Below are 20,091 nucleotides of genomic sequence, written 5' to 3' on the forward strand. Positions count from 1 at the left end.
AGTCCATATTATTTATGGCAAGAAGGTCAGTCAATCTGGAACATTTCAAGAGCTTTGAACATTTCTTCAAGTGCAGTCACAAAAACCATCAAGCGCTGTGATGAATCTGGCTCTCATGAGGACCGCCACAGGAAAGGAAGACCCAGAGTAACCTCTGCTGCAGAGGAAGTTATGAGAGTTAACTGCACCTCAGATTGCAACCCAAATAAATGCTTCACAGAGATCAAGTAACAGACACATCTCAACATGAACTGTTCAGAGGAGACTGTGAATCAGTCCTTCATGGTCAAATTGCTGCAAAGAAACCACTACTAAAGGACACCAATAATAAGAAGAGACTTGGTTGGGCCAAGAAACACAAGCAATTGACATTAAACTGGTGGAAATCCGTCCTTTGGTCTCATGAGTCCAAAAGTAATATTTTGTGTCTTTGTGAGGTGCAAAGTAGGTGAACGAATGATTTTTGAAAGTGTGGTTCCCAACGTGAAGCACAGAGGAGGTATGGGGGTGCTTTGCTGGTGGCCATGTCAGGGATTTATTTACAATTCAAGGCACACCTAACCAGCATGGCTACTACAACATTCTGCAGCGACATACCATCCCATCTGGTTTGTGCTTAGTGGAACAATAATTTGTTTTTCAACAGGACAATGACCCAAAACACACCTCCAGGCTGTGTAAGGGCTATTTGACCAATGATAGTCAACCAACCTCAACCCAATTCAGATTGTTTGGGATGAGTTGGACCGCAGAGTGAGGGAAAAGCAACCAGCAAGTGCTCAGCATATGTGGGAACTCCTTCAAGACTGTTGAAAAAGCATTCCTCATTAAGCTGGTTGAGAGAATGCCAAGAGTGTGCAAAGCTGTCAACAGGGCAAAGGGTGGCTACTTTGAAGAATCTCAAATATAAAATACAGTGCCTTGCGAAAGTATTTGGCCCCCTTGAACTTTGCAACCTTTTGCCACATTTCAGGCTTCAAACATAAAGATATAAAACTGTATTTCTTTGTGAAGAATCAACAACAAGTGGGACACAATCATGAAGTGGAATGACATTTATTGGATATTTCAAACTTTTTTAACAAATCAAAAACTGAAAAATTGGGCGTGCAAAATTATTCAGCCCCCTTAAGTTAATACTTTGTAGCGCCACCTTTTGCTGCGATTACAGCTGTAAGTCCCTTGGGGTATGTATCTATCAGTTTTGCACATCGAGAGACTGAATTGTTTTCCCATTCCTCCTTGCAAAACAGCTCGATCTCAGTGAGGTTGGATGGAGAGCATTTGTGAACAGCAGTTTTCAGTTCTTTCCACAGATTCTCGATTGGATTCAGGTCTGGACTTTGACTTGGCCATTCTAACACCTGGATATGTTTATTTTTGAACCATTCCATTGTAGATTTTGCTTTATGTTTTGGATCATTGTCTTGTTGGAAGACAAATCTCCGTCCCAGTCTCAGGTCTTTTGCAGACTCCATCAGGCTTTCTTCCAGAATGGTCCTGTATTTAGCTCCATCCATCTTCCCATCAATTTTAACCATCTTCCCTGTCCCTGCTGAAGAAAAGCAAGCCCAAACCATGATGCTGCCACCACCATGTTTGACAGTGGGGATGGTGTGTGTTCAGGGTGATGAGCTGTGTTGCTTTTACGCCAAACATAACGTTTTGCATTGTTGCCAAAAAGTTCAATTTTGGTTTCATCTGACCAGAGCACCTTCTTCCACATGTTTGGTGTGTCTCCCAGGTGGCTTGTGGCAAACTTTAAACAACACTTTTTATGGATATCTTTAAGAAATGGCTTTCTTCTTGCCACTCTTCCATAAAGGCCAGATTTGTGCAATATACGACTGATTGTTGTCCTATGGACAGAGTCTCCCACCTCAGCTGTAGATCTCTGCAGTTCATCCAGAGTGATCATGGGCCTCTTGGCTGCATCTCTGATCAGTCTTCTCCTTGTATGAGCTGAAAGTTTAGAGGGACGGCCAGGTCTTGGTAGATTTGCAGTGGTCTGATACTCCTTCCATTTCAATATTATCGCTTGCACAGTGCTCCTTGGGATGTTTAAGGCTTGGGAAATCTTTTTGTATCCAAGTCCGGCTTTAAACTTCTTCACAACAGTATCTCGGACCTGCCTGGTGTGTTCCTTGTTCTTCATGATACTCTCTGCGCTTTTAACGGACCTCTGAGACTATCACAGTGCAGGTGCATTTATACGGAGACTTGATTATACACAGGTGGATTGTATTTATCATCATTAGTCATTTAGGTCAACATTGGATCATTCAGAGATCCTCACTGAACTTCTGGAGAGAGTTTGCTGCACTGAAAGTAAAGGGGCTGAATAATTTTGCACGCCCAATTTTTCAGTTTTTGATTTGTTAAAAAAGTTTGAAATAGCCAATAAATGTCGTTCCACTTCATGATTGTGTCCCACTTGTTGTTGATTCTTCACAAAAAAATACAGTTTTATATCTTTATGTTTGAAGCCTGAAATGTGGCAAAAGGTCGCAAAGTTCAAGGGGGCCGAATACTTTCTTAAGGCACTGTATATTTTGATTTAATACTTTTTTGATTACTACATGATTCCATTGGGTTATTTCATAGTTTTGACGTCTTCACTATTCTACAATGTAGAAAATAGTAAAATAAAGAAAAACCATTGAATGAGTAGGTGTGTCCAAACGTTTGGTTGGTAATGTACATTTTATACAACTAAGTAGAGTGAGCATAGAGCTATAGTCCCACAGTTGACAGTGCAGGTCAGAGCATAAAACCAAGCCATGAGGTCGAAGGAATTCTCCATAGAACTCCAAGACAGGATTGTGTCGAGGCACATATCTAGGGAAGGGTACCAAACAATTTCTGCAGACCTGAAGGTCCCCAAGAACACAGTGGCCTTCATCATTCTTAAATGGAAAAAGTTTGGAACCACCAAGACTATTCCTGGAGCTGGACACCCAGCCAAACTGAGCAATCAGAGGAGAAGGGCCTTGGTCAGGGGGTTGACCAAGAATCTGATGGTCACTCTGACAGAGCTCCAAAGTTTCTCTGTGGAAATGGGAGAACCTTCCGGAAGGACAACCACCTTCCGGAAGGACAACCACCATCTGTCAGGCCAAAGTGTATAATCTTGGTTTCATTAGACCAGAGAAATGGGAGAACCTTCCGGAAGGACAACCACCTTCTGGAAGGACAACCACCATCTGTCAGGCCAAAGTGTTTAATCTTGGTTTCATTAGACCAGAGAAATGGGAGAACCTTACGGAAGGACAACCACTTTCCGGAAGGACAACCACCATCTGTCAGGCCAAAGTGTTCAATCTTGGTTTCATTAGACCAGAGAACAAGATTCTCTGGTCTAATGAAACCAATATTGAACACTTTGAGAACAAGATTCTCTGGTCTAATGAAACCAAGATTGAACATTTTGGCCTGACAGATGGAGCTGAACATGTTCAGCTGGGAGAGTTTGTCTTGTAGCAGTTCTGGGATGATGGTGTTGGAACGCAGAGCTTAAGATGACAGTGTCGTCCAACAACCTGTTGGCTTTGTAGGCGAACTGCAGTGGGTCGAGGGAGTGCTGGTTTTGTGATGAGAGTACCAGGAGCTCAAAGGTTTTCATGATGAGCGAGGGGAGCGCTACAGGTCCGTAGTCGTTCTGGCAGGACATCTTTTGTTTCTTCGGGACTGGAACAACGATGGAAGATTTGAAAAGGGCAGGAACAGTGCATTGCTCTAGTGACTGGTTGAATACATCCGTGGAAACCGGGAAGAGCTGGTCAGTGCAGCACTTAAGTGTGGCTGCATGGAGATACCTTATCTGGGACAGCAGCCTTCCTGCTGTTCTGTTTTCTAAAGAGTCTGTTGACCTCCTGCTCTGTGATGACAAGTGGTTGGGGAAGGGGAGGGCGGCCTTGGACGGGCTGGGGGAGGGAGCGTGGGGGGTTCCTGAGATGGCAGAGAGCTAGAGAGAGGAACCTGAAAAGAAATGGGGAGGTAGGGGTGGGGTAGATGTGTAAGAGTGGGAAGTGGCAAGGAGGGAGATGTGGGTGCTATTGTCTTTGTGATTGAAAAGCCTTTGTGAGTTAAATCTGAAATAAAGTTGGTTTAGTTTATTTGTCAGTGAGTCATCTGCTGCCGGGGGAGCTTTAGGTTTGTAGTTGGTCATGTATTTTAGTTTCCAGACAGACAAGCAGCCGTTGTTGGAAGACTGCTGCTCTAGGCTGACTTTGTACTGATGTTTGGCTGCCTTCATTCCTGAGTGGAGCTTTCTCTTGGCCCCCCTGTTCCTGTTGTTCTTGTAGTCTTCCTCTTTTGCAGAGCAGTGAGCCCTGTAGGATTCCTTTTTGGCACTGCGGAGACCCTAAATATTACCCATATATCTGGGGCTATATGTATCAAGAGTCTGAGAGTAGGCGTACAGATTTCAGATCAGTTTTGCTTTTAGATCAAAATTAATAAGATTGCATAAAGAGGGGGGACCTGATCCTAGATCAGCACTCCTACTCTGAGAAGCTACATATGGCCCCTGGAATCAGGATAAACACAACGTTATCATATAAAGAGAGTAATCAAACAATCAATCAAACAAGAAAAGCGTCAGTATAGAGAAAGTGGAGTTGAAATTCAACAACTTAAACCCTGTGGCAGGGTCTACAAACAATCACAGATTACAAAAAGAAAACCAGCCCTTTCGTGGACATCGACGTGTTGCAGTCACATCCTGACCGTAGAGATCCTTTTATTCTCTATGTTTGTTTGGTCAGGGTGTGACTCGGATGGGAAAGTCTATGGGGCGGCAGGGTAGCCTAGTGGTTAGAGCGTTGGACTAGTAACCAGAAAGTTGCAAGTTCAAACCCCCGAACTGACAAGGTACAAATCTGTCGTTCTGCCCCTGAACAGGCAGTTAACCCACTGTTCCTAGGCTGTCATTGAAAATAAGAATTTGTTCTTAACTGACTTGCCTAGTAAAATAAAATATGCTTTCTGGTTCTTTGTTTTTGGTATGATTCTCAGGGACAGCTGTCTATTGTTGTCTCTGATTGGGAATCATACTTAGGCAGCCTTTTTTTCCTTTTCTCAGTTGTGGGTTGTTGTCTTTGTTAGTGGCATGTATAGCCTTACAGAGTGTCACGCTGCACCTTGGACCGGTCATTTCCTTGACGACGATCGTGACACTCCCAGACAAATTTAAAAACTTCTTTGCACGCTTTGAGGAAAATAAAGTGCCACCGACACGGCCCGCTACCAAAGATTGTGGGCTCTCATTCTTCGTGGCCAACGTGAGTAAAACATTTAAACATGTTAACCCTCACAAGGCTGTCGGCCCAGACGGCATCCCTAGCTGCGACCTCAGAGAATGTGCAGACCAGCTGGCAGGAGTGTTTACAGACATATTCAATCAATCCCTATCCCAGTCTGTTGTCCCCACATGCTTCAAGAAAGCCACCATTGTTCCTGTTCCGAAGAAAGCTAAGGTAACTGAACGGAATGACTATCGCCTCGTAGCACTCACTTCTGTCATCATGAAGTGCTTTGAGAGACGAGTCAAGGATCATATCACCTCCACCCTACCTGACACCCTAGACCCACTCCAATATGCTTACCACCCCAGTAGGTCCACAGACGATGCAATTGCCATCACACTACCCTATCCCATCTGGACAAGAGGAATATCTATGTAAGAATGCTGTTTGTTGACTACAGCTCAGCATTCAACACCATAGTACCCTCCAAACTCCTCATTAAGCTTGAGACCCTGGGTCTCGACCCCGCCCTGTGCAACTGGGTCCTGGACTTCCTGATGGGCCGCCCCCAGGTGGTGAAGGTAGGAAACATCTCCACTCCACTGATCCACAACACTGGAGCCCCACAATGGTGCGTTCTCAGCCCACTCCTGTACTCCCATGACTGCGTGGCCATGCACGCCTCCAACTCAAATCACCAAGTTTGCAGACGACACTAAGTGGTAGGCTTGATTACCAACAACGACAAGATAGCCTACAGGGAGGAGGTCAGGGCCCTCGGAATGTGGTGTCAGGAAAATAACCTCTCACTCAATGTCAGCAAAACAAAAGAGATGATCGTGGACTTCAGGAAACAGCGAAGGGAGCACCCCCCTATCTACATCGATGGGACAGTAGTGGAAAAGGTGGAACGTTTTAAGTTCCTCGGTATACATATCACCGACAAACTGAAATGGTCCACACACAGAGACAGTGTGGTGAAGAAGGCGCAACAGCGCTTCTTCAACCTCAGGAGGCTGAAAAAATGTGGCTTGTCACCGAAAACCCTCACTAACTTTTACAGGTGCACAATTGAGAGCATCCTGTCGGGCTGTATCACCACCTGGTATGGCAACTGCACCACCCAAAACCACAGGGTTCTCCAAAGAGGGGTGCGGTCTTCACAATGCATCACCCAGGGCAAACTACCTGCCCTCCAGGACACCTACAACACCCGATGTTGCAGGAAGGCCAAAAAGATCATCAAGGACAACAACCACTCATGCCACTGCCTGTTCACCCCACTTCCATCCAGAAGGCGAGGTCAGTACAGGTGCATCAAAGCTGGGACAGAGAGGTTGAAAAATAGCTTCCATTTCAGAGAGGGGACTGCCTACCTACAGATTTGATATTATTGGCCATTTAAATAAATGGAACACAGGTCACTTTAATAATGTCACTTGAAGAATGTTTAAATATCTCACATTACTCATCTCATATGTACAGTGGGGCAAAAAAGTATTAAGTCAGCCACCAATTGTGCAAGTTCTCCCACTTAAAAAGATGAGAGGTCTGTAATTTTCATCATAGGTACACTTCAACTATGACAGACAAAATGAGAAAAAAAATCCATAAAATCACATTGTAGGATATTTTTATGAATTTATCTGCAAATTATGGTGGAAAATTAGCATTTGGTCAATAACAAAAGTTTATCTCAATACTTTGTTATATACCCTTTGTTGGCAATGACAGAGGTCAAATGTTTTCTGTAATTCTTCACAAGGTTTTCACACACTGTTGCTGGTATTTTGGCCCATTCCTCCATGCAGATCTCCTCTAGAGCAGTGATGTTTTGGGGCAGTTGCTGGGCAACACAGACTTTCAACTTCCTCCAAAGATTTTCTATGGGGTTGAGATCTGGAGACTGGCTAGGCCACTCCTGGACCTTGAAATGCTTCTTACGAAGCCACTCCTTCGTTGCCCGGGCGGTGTGTTTGGGATCATTGTCATGCTGAAAGACCCAGTCACGTTTCATCTTCAATGCCCTTGCTGATGGAAGGAGGTTTTCACTCAAAATCTCACGATACATGGCCCCATTCATTCTTTCCTTTACATGTATCAGTCGTCCTGGTCCCTTTGCAGAAAAACAGCCCCAAAGCATGATGTTTCCACCCCAATGCTTCACAGTAGGTATGGTGTTCTTTGGATGCAACTCAGCATTCTTTGTCCTCCAAACACGACGAGTTGAGTTTTTACCAAAAAGTGCTATTTTGGTTTCATCTGACCATATGACATTCTCCCAATCTTTTTCTGGATCATCCAAATGCTCTCTAGCAAACTTCAGATGGGCCTGGACATGTACTGGCTTAAGCAGGGGGACACGTCTGGCACTGCAGGATTTGAGTTCCTGGCGGCGTACTGTGTTACTGGTGCTAGGCTTTGTTACTTTGGTCCCAGCTCTCTGCAGGTCATTCACTAGGTCCCCCCGTGTGGTTCTGGGATTTTTGCTCACCGTTCTTGTGATCATTTTGACCCCACGGGGTGAGATCTTCCATTTCCTAATAATTGCTCCCACAGTTGATTTCTTCAAACCAAGCTGCTTACCTATTGCAGATTCAGTCTTCCCAGCCTGGTGCAGGTCTACAATTTTGATTCTGGTGTCCTTTGACAGCTCTTTGGTCTTGGCCATAGTGGAGTTTGGAGTGTGACTGTTTGAGGTTGTGGACAGGTGTCTTTTATACTGATAACAAGTTCAAACAGCTTCCATTAATACAGGCAACGAGTGGAGGACAGAGGAGCCTCTTAAAGAAGAAGTTACAGGTCTGTGAGACCCAGAAATCTTCCTTGTTTGTAGGTGACCAAATACTTATTTTCCACCATAATTTGCAAATAAATTCATTAAAAATCCTACAATGTGATTTTCTGGATTTTTTCCCCCTCATTTTGTCTGTCATATTGAAGTGTACCTATGATGAGTGGGAGAAATTGCACAATTGGTGGCTGACTTAATACTTTTTTGCCCCACTGTATATACTGTGTCCTTCACTATCTATTCTTTACTATCTATTGCATCTTAGCCGCTCTGTCACAGCTCATCCATATATTTTATACTTATATATTCTCATCCCATTCCTTTACTAGATTGTGTGTATTAGGTTTTGTTGTGGAATTAGATATTACCTGTTAGATACTGCTGCACTGTCAGATCTAGAAGCATAAACATTTCGCTCGACTCACAATAACATCTGCTAACCATGTATATGTGACCAATAACATTTGATTTGAGTAACCCATATGATCTGTGTGCATCACGTGCCCTTACTTTCTGTAGTGTAAATACGCAGGTCAGACCAGAGACTGTATAAATAAGGGATGCAAGGCCAGACACACATAGGCAGTAGGCACCACTAGTATCAGGTGTCTGGAGGCCCTATCAGCGAGGGCATCCTTCAACCACTTTGTCAAAGAACCACTCTGTCATACAACCACTCTGTCATACAGGTACACAGAGCTGTTGCAGTGACACTGCCACACTAACAGTCATGTCATGACCGCAGTAAAATTCCACGTGACCATTGGGTCACGGTAATGTCCACACTGGACTTGCACTGGTAGTATTCAATTCCCTAATGACAATCAGCCAGTCGAACTCTCCATGGTACATGGACCAACCAGAGTGATGTCATCTGCAAACTTTAGTGGTTTGACAGATGCGATGTTGGAGATGCAGTCGTTGGTGTGGAGTGAGTAGAGTAGAGGTGAGAGCACACATCCTTGCGGCGCTCCGGTGCTGAGGGATAAAGAGTCAGAAAGAGATTTGCCAAGCATCACGTGTTGCATCCTGTTGGTCAGGAAGTCAGTGATCAACTGACAGATTGAGCTAAACATGGTCAGCTGGGAGAGTTTATCTTGTAGCAGTTCTGGGATGATGGTGTTGAACGCAGAGTCCAATATCCTTGTATACTGTATGTCTTTGGGTTATCGAGGTGTTTGAGGATTTAGTAAAGGCCCATGTTGAGGAAACACTTAAGTTGACAGCGTCGTCCAACAACATGTTGGCTCTGTAGGCGAACTGCAGTGGGTCGAGGGAGTGCTGGTTTTGTGATGAGAGTACCAGGAGCTCAATGTACAAGGAGCTTTCATGATGAGCGAGGGGAGCGCTACAGGTCCGTAGTTGTTCTGGCAGGACATCTTTTGTTTCTTCTGGACTGGAACAACGATGGAAGATTTGAAAAGGGCAGGAACAGTGCGCTAGTGACTGGTTGAATACGTCTGTGGAAACCTGGGAGAGCTGGTCAGTGCAGCGCTTAAGTGTGGCTGCATGGAGATACCTTATCTGGGCCAGCAGCCTTCCTGCTGTTCTGTTTTCTAAAGAGTCTGTTGACCTCCTGCTCTGTGATGACAAGTGGTTCGGGAAGGGGAGGGCGGCCTTGGACGGGCTGGGGGAGGGAGCGTGGGGGGTTCCTGGGATGGCAGAAACCTAGAGGAGAGAGGAACCTGGAAAGGAATGGGGAGGTAGGGGTGGGGTAGATGTGTAAGAGTGGGAAGTGGCAAGGAGGGAGATGTGGGTGCTATTGTCTTTGTGATTAAAAAGCCTTTGTGAGTTAAATCTGCAATCTGCAAGCTGGTTTAGTTTATTTTGCAGTGAGGGTGTCTGCTGCCAAGGAAGCTTTTGGTTTATCAACTCAGCAAAAAAAGAAACATCCTCTCACTGTCAACTGCATTTATTTTCAGCAAACTGAACATGTGTAAATGTTTGTATGAACATAACAAGATTCAACAACTGAGACATAAACTGAACAAGTTCCACAGACACGTGACTAACAGAAATGGAATAATGTGTCCCTGAACAAAGCGGGGGTAAAAATCAAAAGTAACAGTCAGTATCTGGTGTGGCCACCAGCTGCATTAACTACTGCAGGGAATCTCCTCCTCATGGGCTGCACCAGATTTGCCAGTTCTTGCTCTGATATGTTAATCCATTCTTCCACCAAGGCACCTAAAAGTTCCCAAACATTTCTGGGGGGAATGACCCTAGCCTTCACCCTCCGATCCAACAGGTCCCAGACGTGCTCAATGGGATTGAGATCCGGGCGCTTCGCTGGCTATGGTAGAACACTGACATTCCTGTCTTGCAGGAAATCAAGCACAGAACGAGCAGTATGGCTGGTGGCATTGTCATACTGGAGGGTCCTGTCAGGATGAGCCTGCAGGAAGGGTACCACATGAGGGAGGAGGATGTCTTCCCTGTAACGCACAGAGTTGAGATTGCCTGCAATGACAACAAGCTGAGTCCGATGATGCTGTGACACACCGCCCCAGACCATGACAGACCCTCCACCTCCAAATCTCTCCCACTCCAGAGTACAGGCATCGGTGTAATTCTCATTCCTTCAACGATAAATGCAAATCCAGCCATCACCCTTGGTGAGACAAAACCGCGACTCGTCAGTGAAGAGCACTTTTTGCCAGTCCTGTCTGGTCCAGCGATGGTGGGTTTGTGCCCATAGGCGACGTTGTTGCCAGTGATGTCTGGTGAGGATCTGCCTTGCAACAGGCCTACGAGCCCTCAGTCCAGCCTCTCTCAGCCTATTGCAGACATTCTGAGCACTGATGGAGGGATTGTGCATTCCTGGTGTAACTCGGGCAGTTGTTGTTGTCATCCTGTACCTGCCCCTGTACCTGTCCTGTGCAGGTGTTGTTACACGTAGTCTGCCACTGTGAAGACGATGAGCTGTCCATCCTGTCTCCCTGTAGTGCTGTCTTAAGTGTCTAACAGTATGGACATTGCAATTTATTGCCCTGGCCACATCTGCAGTCTTCATGCCTCCTTGCAGCATGCCTGAGGCACATTCACACAGATGAGCAGGGACCCTGGGAATCATTCTTTTGGTGTTGTTCAGAGTCAGTAGAAAGGCCTGTTTAGTGTCCTAGGTTTTCATAACTGTAACCTTAATTGCCTACCGTCTGTAAGCTGTTAGTGTCTTAACGACCACTCCACAGGTACTGTACATGTTCATTAATTGTTCTTGGTTCATTGAACAAGCATTGTTTAACCTCTCTAGGGTACGTGGGATGCTAACGTCCCACCTGACCAACATCCAGTGAAAGTGCAGGGAGCAAAATTCTAACAGAAATTCTCATAATTAAAATTCCTCAAACATACATGTATTATACACCATGTTAAAGATAAACTTGTTGTTAATCCCACCACAATGTCCGATTTCAAAAAGGCTTTACGACAAAAGCATACCATGCGATTATGTTAGGTCAGTACCTCGTCACAAAAAAACACAGCTATTTTTCCAGCCAAAGAGAGGAGTCACAAAAAGCAGAAATAGAGATTAATCACTAACCTTTGATGATCTTCATCAGATGGCACTCATAGGACTTCATGTTACACAATACATGTATGTTTTGTTCGATAAAGTTCATATTTATATCCAAAAATCTCTGTTTACATTGGTGCGTTGTTATGTTTTGCCTCCAAAACATCCGGTGAAAGTGCAGAGAGCCACGTCAATTTACAGAAATACTCATCATAAATATTGATGAAAATACAACTGTTATGCATGGAATTAAAGATATACTTCTCCTTAATGCAACAGCTGTGACAGATTTCAAAAATGCTTTACGGAAAAAGCACACCATGGAATAATCTGAGTACAGAGCTCAGAGACCAAAACAAGCAATACAGATACCCGCCATGTTATAGAGTCAACAAAAATCAGAAATAGCATTATAAATATTCACTTACCTTTGATGATCTTCATCAGAATGCACTCTCATGAATCCCAGTTCCACAATAAATGTTAGTTTTGTTTGATAAAGTCCATCATTTATATCCAAATACCTCCTTTTTGTTCAAGGATTTAGTACAGTAATCCAAATGTGCAGGCACAAGGTCCAGACAAAGTCAAAAAAGTTATATTACAGTTCGTAGAATCATGTCAAACGATGTATATAATCAATCTTTAGGATGTTTTATCATAAATCTTCAATAATGTTTCAACCGGAGAATTCCTTTGTCTTTAGAAATTAAAGGGAACGGAACTAACTCTCACGGGCGCTCGCCTGGCTGAGCACATGGCCTTCTGGCAGACCTATGACTAAATCAGCTCTCATTCTCTCCCACTTCACAGTAGAAGCCTGAAACAAGGTTCTAAAGACTGTTGACATCTAGTGGAAGCCTTAGGAAGTGACCCAACAGACAGTGTATATGACCCCACAATATGACCCCACAGACAGTGTATATTGGATAGGCTAAGACTTGAAAACCTACAAACCTCAAATTTCCCACTTCCTGGTTGGATTTTTTCTCAGGTTTTTGTCTGCCATATGAGTTCTGTTATACTCACAGACATCATTCAAACAGTTTTAGAAACTTCAGTGTTTTCTATCCAAATCTACTCATAATATGCATATCCTAGCATCTGGGCCTGAGTAGCAGGCAGTTTACTCTGGGAATGCTTTTCATCTTGATGTGAAAATACTGCCCCCTACCCCAAAGAAGTTAAACCCTTTACAATGAAGATCTGTGAAGTTATTTGGATGTTTACGATTTATCTTTGAAAGACAGGGTCCTGAAAAAGGGACGTTTCTTTTCTTGCTGAGTTTAGTTGGTAATGTGTTTTAGTCCGAGGCAGTAGGCACCACTGGCAGTAGGCACCACTGGTATCAGGAGTCTGGAGGCCCTGGCAGGGATGGCATCCTTCAACCACTCTGGCATACAGCCACTCTGTCATACAACCACTCTGTCATACAACCACTCTGTCATACAGGTACATAGGACTGTTGACACAGCAACACTGGCAGTCATGAGTCATGACCGCAGTCAAATTCCACGTGACCATTGAGTCACATTAATGTCCTCTTATGCATTCTGGACATGCGTTGGTAGTACCCACTCACTAACGACCATCAGATAGCTAATGGCCTGGTACTCAGGGCTCTATTGTCCCTTTAACCACTCTGACATCAATGCAAACGTATTCGAAAATCACATCAAACACTTATCATCAAAACAGTATTGTTCTTTTAAAACTCACATCACTGTGATGATCAATTTCAAGAAAGAAGTTCAACAACAAGTTGAAACTAAGTGGAATACATGGTCCTTGTGGATGTTGTTTCAAAGCCTAACACAATGATAATGACAGCGCTTTCTACGGTGATGATTCATTCAAAACTCCTATATGCATATTAGGGCCTATATATGAGCGCAAGCCCCACAAAAAATCTGAAATATAATAATGATTGTGCCATTGTATAATACCAGATGTATTTATTTTGTCAGGGATGGCATCTTGTGAAGTTATTTGGATTTTTACGATTTATTACAGACATTTTTTTAAACTGATTTTAAGATGGTCTTTAGTGCATAATTGGTCTATACTCCAGAATTAAACTAATTCTAGAAATCACTTTTGAGTGTGGACTGTATTAGTATGCATACTGGATGGACTGGTTACCTTCTGCTACGCTCCAAACGTTCTATTCAAGAGTCTGGGGGAGAACTTATAGGCCTATGCTATGCTGTTGGTTCACCTACTATTACATAGAATTTGTATTTGATTTTGTATAGGCTAGTAAAAAGGCATATTTCTATAATTAATAGGCTGACACATTACCTTTAGCTGCAGAATATCTATTCTTCGTGCATTTCCATCTACTCCTCTCTCTCCTTCATTCCTTTCTCCAGCATGCAGAAAGAAGGGCTGTCAAACAGTTTAATGAAATATATTTTGTTGTGAAAACATGTTACTATTGATCTTCCCAAACAGATATCACTTGGTTTCCCAAATTAAGCACTGGTTAGCTGCATGAACAGGGTTGGAGAGCCCATGGCATACAGAGCACTGGTTAGCTGCATTAACAGGGTTGGAGAGCCCATGGCATACAGAGCACTGGTTAGCTGCATGAACAGGGTTGGAGAGCCCATGGCATACAGAGCACTGGTTAGCTGCATGAACAGGGCTGGAGAGCCCATGACATACACAGCACTGGTTAGCTGCATGAACAGGGTTGGAGAGCCCATGGCATACAGAGCACTGGTTAGCTGCATGAACAGGGCTGGAGAGCCCATGACATACAGAGCACTGGTTAGCTGCATGAACAGGGTTGGAGAGCCCATGGCATACAGAGCACTGGTTAGCTGCATGAACAGGGTTGGAGAGCCCATGACATACAGAGCACTGGTTAGCTGCATGAACAGGGTTGGAGAGCCCATGGCATACAGAGCACTGGTTAGCTGCATTAACAGGGTTGGAGAGCCCATGGCATACAGAGCACTGGTTAGCTGCATGAACAGGGTTGGAGAGCCCATGACATACAGAGCACTGGTTAGCTGCATTAACAGGGTTGGAGAGCCCATGGCATACAGAGCACTGGTTAGCTGCATTAACAGGGTTGGAGAGCCCATGACATACAGAGCACTGGTTAGCTGCATGAACAGGGTTGGAGAGCCCATGGCATACAGAGCACTGGTTAGCTGCATGAACAGGGTTGGAGAGCCCATGACATACAGAGCACTGGTTAGCTGCATGAACAGGGTTGGAGAGCCCATGGCATACAGAGCACTGGTTAGCTGCATTAACAGGGTTGGAGAGCCCATGACATACAGAGCACTGGTTAGCTGCATGAACAGGGTTGGAGAGCCCATGGCATACAGAGCACTGGTTAGCTGCATTAACAGGGTTGGAGAGCCCATGGCATACAGAGCACTGGTTAGCTGCATGAACAGGGTTGGAGAGCCCATGACATACAGAGCACTGGTTAGCTGCATGAACAGGGTTGGAGAGCCCATGACATACAGAGCACTGGTTAGCTGCATGAACAGGGTTGGAGAGCCCATGGCATACAGAGCACTGGTTAGCTGCATGAACAGGGTTGGAGAGCCCATGGCATACAGAGCACTGGTTAGCTGCATGAACAGGGTTGGAGAGCCCATGACATACAGAGCACTGGTTAGCTGCATGAACAGGGTTGGAGAGCCCATGACATACAGAGTTTGGGGCAAAATATCACAAGTCCCACAGCAAGAGGCTGCATGCACTTCGAACAGTGGTTGATGCAGGGAGTGAAACAGTAGCCTAACTGCATTATTGAAAATGAACCGTAGGAAAGTGGACTCCATTTTTCCTCTGCCTCTGTTCCTGCCCATTTGATAATGGAGCATTCTGAATCTAAACTAATTTGACATATTAGTAAAGGCAAGATTAAATTGAGAATAGTCTGATGGGTGAAAATATGATCACTTGATGAGAGAACAGCGACTTTCTCAAATCATCAAGAGCCTATAGTCACATCATGCAGCCCATATATATTTTGATTTAAGACATTGCAGGTAGAATGTCCTTACTGAAGAGCTCAGTGACAAGTCACGTGGTCAGATTTCTGGACTGCTAGAGCTGCCTGGGTCAACTGTAAGTACTGTTATTGTGAAGTGGAAACGTCTAGAAGCAACAACGGCTCAGCCGCGAACTAGTAGGCCACACAAGCCCACAGAATGGGACCACTGAGTGCTGAAGCAAGTAAAGATTGTCTGTCCGGTGTTGCAACACTCACTACCGAATTCCAAACTGCCTCTGGAAGCAACGTCAGCACAAGAATTGTTCATCGGGAGCTTCATGAAATGGGTTTCAATGGCCGAGCAGCCTAGCACAAGCCTAAGATCACCATGCACAATGCCAAGCGTTGACTGGAGTGGTGTAAAGCTCGCCGCCATTGGACTCTGGAGCAGTGGAAACACATTCTCTGGAGTGATGAATCACACCTCACCATCTGGCAGCAGTCCGGCAGACCAATCTGGGTTTGGCGGATGCCAGGAGAACGCTACCTTCCCCAATGCATAGTGCCAACTATAAAGTTTGGTAGAGGAGGAATAATGGTCTGGGGCTGTTTTTCATGTTTTGGGTGAAGGAAAATCTTAATGCTACAACATACAATGACATTCTAGATGATTCTGTGCTTCCAACTTTGTGGCAACAGTTTGGGAGAAGGCCCTTTCCTGTTTCAGCATGACAATACCCCCATGCACAAAGCAAGCTCCATACAGAAATGGTTTGTCAAGATCAGTGTGGAAGACCTTGACTGGCTTGCACATAACCCTAACCTCAACTCCATCAAACACCTTTGGGATGAATTGGAATGCCAACTGTGCGCCAGGCCTAATCGCTCAACATCAGTGGCCGACCTCACTAATGCTTGTGGCTAAATGGAAGCAAGTCCCTGCAGCAATGTTCCAACATCTTGTGGAATGCCTTCCCAGAAGAGTGGAGGGTGATATAGCAGCAACGCTGGGACCAACTCCATGTTAATGTCCATGATTTTGGAATGAGATGTTCAAAAAGCAGGCGTCCACATACTGTACACTACATGACCAAAAGTATCTGTCGACTAGGTGGGAATCTTATGACTAAAGAGGCTTCACCTATAGCTTTTATTTTGACCCATAAGAGTAGGATTAGAATGTTTCTATTCTCAGCAATTTCCTACTCTGAGACACATTGTGGATACGGGGCCAAGGTATTGACCCCCGGCCAGTGACTGACAGATGTATGGCTTCCTAAGTCACTCTTTGTTTATCCTGATTTTAGGATGCAGGTACTGGGTTCCTGTCATGTGCTGAATGTTCACACACAGCAGCACAAAAAAAAGTTGTTCCAAATGAATAGGAAAGATGTTCCGATTACTCCTGGACAGTCTCCTATGTGTTTTACAGTAGCTCTGATACAGTGAAGCCCTCGTGGAATACAGAAGGAATAGAAGAAATGAAACAGTGACCTTCCTGAGGTCACTGACTGAGAGTCATACCCACTGAGAGAGAATAGCATGGAGGATTATATAAAAAACAACAGAGCGAAGCTGATGGAAGAGAGAGAGAGAGAGATTTTTGGAGTGCTTAAAAAGCTCATGTAACACTCCAGTAGGCATCAGTGTACTCTCCTCAAGGTGAATCCTAAACAAACACAGAGAGAGAGAGAGAGAGAGAGAGAGAGAGAGAGAGAGAGAGAGAGAGAGAGAGAGGGGAGGTAGAGAAAATAGTTAGGTCTATATAATTTAGTCATTCTTTTCTTCATCAGGGGCATGAGGCACACCAAAAATCTGAGGGGGCACAAAGTACGCGAGGATGGTCCATAGGGGGACTAGGCCATCCAACCGTATATTGGAGAATTTTGCATTTTTCAAACACCTGAAACAGTTTTTTTTCCTGCAATCTAGAGCCATAATCATCACATAAAAATGTCTGCATTTCTACAGTGCCTTGCGAAAGTATTCGGCCCCCTTGAACTTTGCGACCTTTTGCCACATTTCAGGCTTCAAACATAAAGATATAAACTGTATTTTTTTGTGAAGAATCAACAACAAGTGGGACACAATCATGAAGTGGAACGACATCTATTGGATATTTAAAACTTTTTTAACAAATCAAAACTGAAAAATTGGGCGTGCAAAATTTTTCAGCCCCCTTAAGTTAATACTTTGTAGCGCCACCTTTTGCTGCGATTACAGCTGTAAGTCGCTTGGGGTATGTCTCTATCAGTTTTGCACATCGAGAGACCGAATACTTTCGCAAGGCACTGTAAGTATACCTTTTGAGCCTCTGTATCCTCCTAACTGGTGATTCTTTAATTTTAAAGAAACTAAAGAAAAAATAAAAACAATATATTGCTTCTCTGCATGTCTGCTAAAATCTGGGTAAAATATTGAAAGGAATGTGAGTCTTATTCAGCACATTTAGTTATTGCTTGCTTTTCTAAAGTCTACCAACCTTGCCAGCAGTCATGCCAGCTATGATAGAGTAGCCAGCTTGCCAAACTAACTTGATTGATAGGCTGAAATGTCTTCTTGGTATCTAGTTTTGTGGTTGGGAACCTATCTAGACTAGCTAAAGCCAACTTCATAAAGTAGGTGGCTAGTAGTATTACAGAGAAACAATATATATTTAATAGGACAAATCTGAGGGGGAATGTGCCCCCCTTTGGGCTTGAAACCTCTGCTCTTCATGATGGGTATACAGTACATACACTGTTGCAGCGTGTTAGGGAGAGATCCACATTTACATAATAGTTATCCGGAGGCAATGGGTTTAATTTCAGTCGGAGAGGTTTTAGAATCTGTTTTATTTTGTCCAGGGGAGGGTCATGTAATTTGTAATCAATTGAATGTCATATTGCTCAGGGTTTGAAAATGAGTTGCTTATTATAATATCTCATGTGTGCACAATGATGCCCCTCATCCATGATTTTCTGCTGGGCGTGCAATATCAAGTGCACCTGGTTTGGTCTCAGTAAAATGATCCATAGCCTATACCGGCCTTTCTTAAACCCCGGGTCTGTGGAGGAATGCGTGTCTGACTGCAGCATATTTGTATTGAATATGATTTGGGTGGGGGGGTTATGGTCTGCGCCCTATCTGACTCAAATAAATACTTGCCATAGGCCTACCTTCGTAATGCGCTGAACTATGCATGCCGCAATAAAATAATTGTGTTGCCATGACTAAGTCTATCTACACCAAAACACACACTCTCTCTCTCTCTCTCTCTCTCTCTCTCTCTCTCTCTCTCTCTCTCTCTCTCTCTCTCTCTCTCTCTCTCTCTCTCTCTCTCTCTCTCTCTCTCTCTCTCTCTCTCTCTCTCTCTCTCTCTCTCTCTCTCTCTCTCTCTCTCTCTCTCTCTCTCTCTCTCTCTCTCTCTCTCTCTCTCTCTCTCTGGATTTGTTTCAAATAACAGCTGCCCGCCAAAACCGGTCTGTGTGTTATGTCAGATTTGCCTCAGCAACAACGCCATCGAAATTGCGTTCAGAAACAAAGCATCCATATCCCAAGGATAAACCAGACCATTTAAAAAAAAAAGATTATCAAAAGAGATGAACCAATCTATCAAAAAAGATGCACAATAGTTTCCCAGACAATGAGAGTTTACTGAAGACTTCATACATACTCTGAAAACCTTGTGAAGACTTACAGAAAACGTTTGACCTCTGTCATTGCCAACAAAGGGTATATAACAAAGTATTGAGATAAACTTTTGTTATTGACCAAATACTTATTTTCCACCATAATTTGCAAATAAATTCATTAAAAATCCTACAATGTTGATTTTCTGGATGTTTTAATTTTTTTTGTCTGTCATAGTTGAAGTGTACCTATGATGAAAATTACAGGCCTCTCTCATTTTTTTAAGTGGGAGAACTTGCACAATTGGTGGCTGACTAAATACTTTTTTTGCCCCACTGTATATTCAGTACATGAAGAATGTCTTTGTTTTAAAGAGTTGCCTCAGAATACAAATGCAGGTGAAATATTATGTGTTCTGAATGACTACATAATGGGACAAGGATTATGTGTTCTGAATGACTACATAATGGGACAAGGATTATGATGAGACTGTTATATCGGGATCTGTAAATCTACCGACGAGACTGCGGCTCAACCTATCCATGCAGGGATGCGCAAGTGACAACTTCCCAGCAAACAATAAAAATGCTGATTTCTAGAAAAAAAAACTGGGCATCTGGAGAGACCGAGAGGATAGAATAATTTTCGATATGCTCCCCCTATTCTCAATTCTGGCTGACATGGGTTATGTAGACATGGATCACATTTGTAAATTGATGAGGTCACATCTGAGCCAAACTCTGCTCAAATTCGAGGATTACTTCCCTTCACAATCTGATCTAAGCCCGGGAAAGCAGTGGATGTGTAATCCCTTCACCCGCACTTAAGCATGTCACTGGTTCTTGATGATAAACTATTGGAGCTGTCCAGACCAAGTCCTGCGCACTTGTTTTAATGAGATTCGCCTGTAGACATTCTGGCTGTTCAGAAGCAGAGAATACCCGCAAATCACAGAGATGGC

General features: G+C 43.9%; 1 protein-coding gene across 3 annotated transcripts in view; it reads right to left on the reverse strand.

Moving 5' to 3' along the window:
• LOC135525601 (transmembrane protein 229B-like) overlaps positions 1 to 20,091 on the reverse strand; it is a 34,422-nt gene that overhangs the window by 4,978 nt on the left and 9,353 nt on the right. For 2 of the 3 annotated variants that reach the window (XR_010453196.1, XM_064953320.1), the window contains exon 2: positions 13,859 to 17,187. The exons of the other annotated variant lie outside the window; for it this stretch is intronic. The gene's annotated coding sequence lies outside the window, so the exon portion shown is untranslated. The remainder of the gene's footprint in view (positions 1 to 13,858; positions 17,188 to 20,091) is intronic. 3 annotated transcript variants of the gene reach the window in all.

This window comes from Oncorhynchus masou, chromosome 32 (assembly GCF_036934945.1).
Source record: "Oncorhynchus masou masou isolate Uvic2021 chromosome 32, UVic_Omas_1.1, whole genome shotgun sequence".
Lineage (NCBI taxonomy): Eukaryota > Metazoa > Chordata > Actinopteri > Salmoniformes > Salmonidae > Oncorhynchus > Oncorhynchus masou.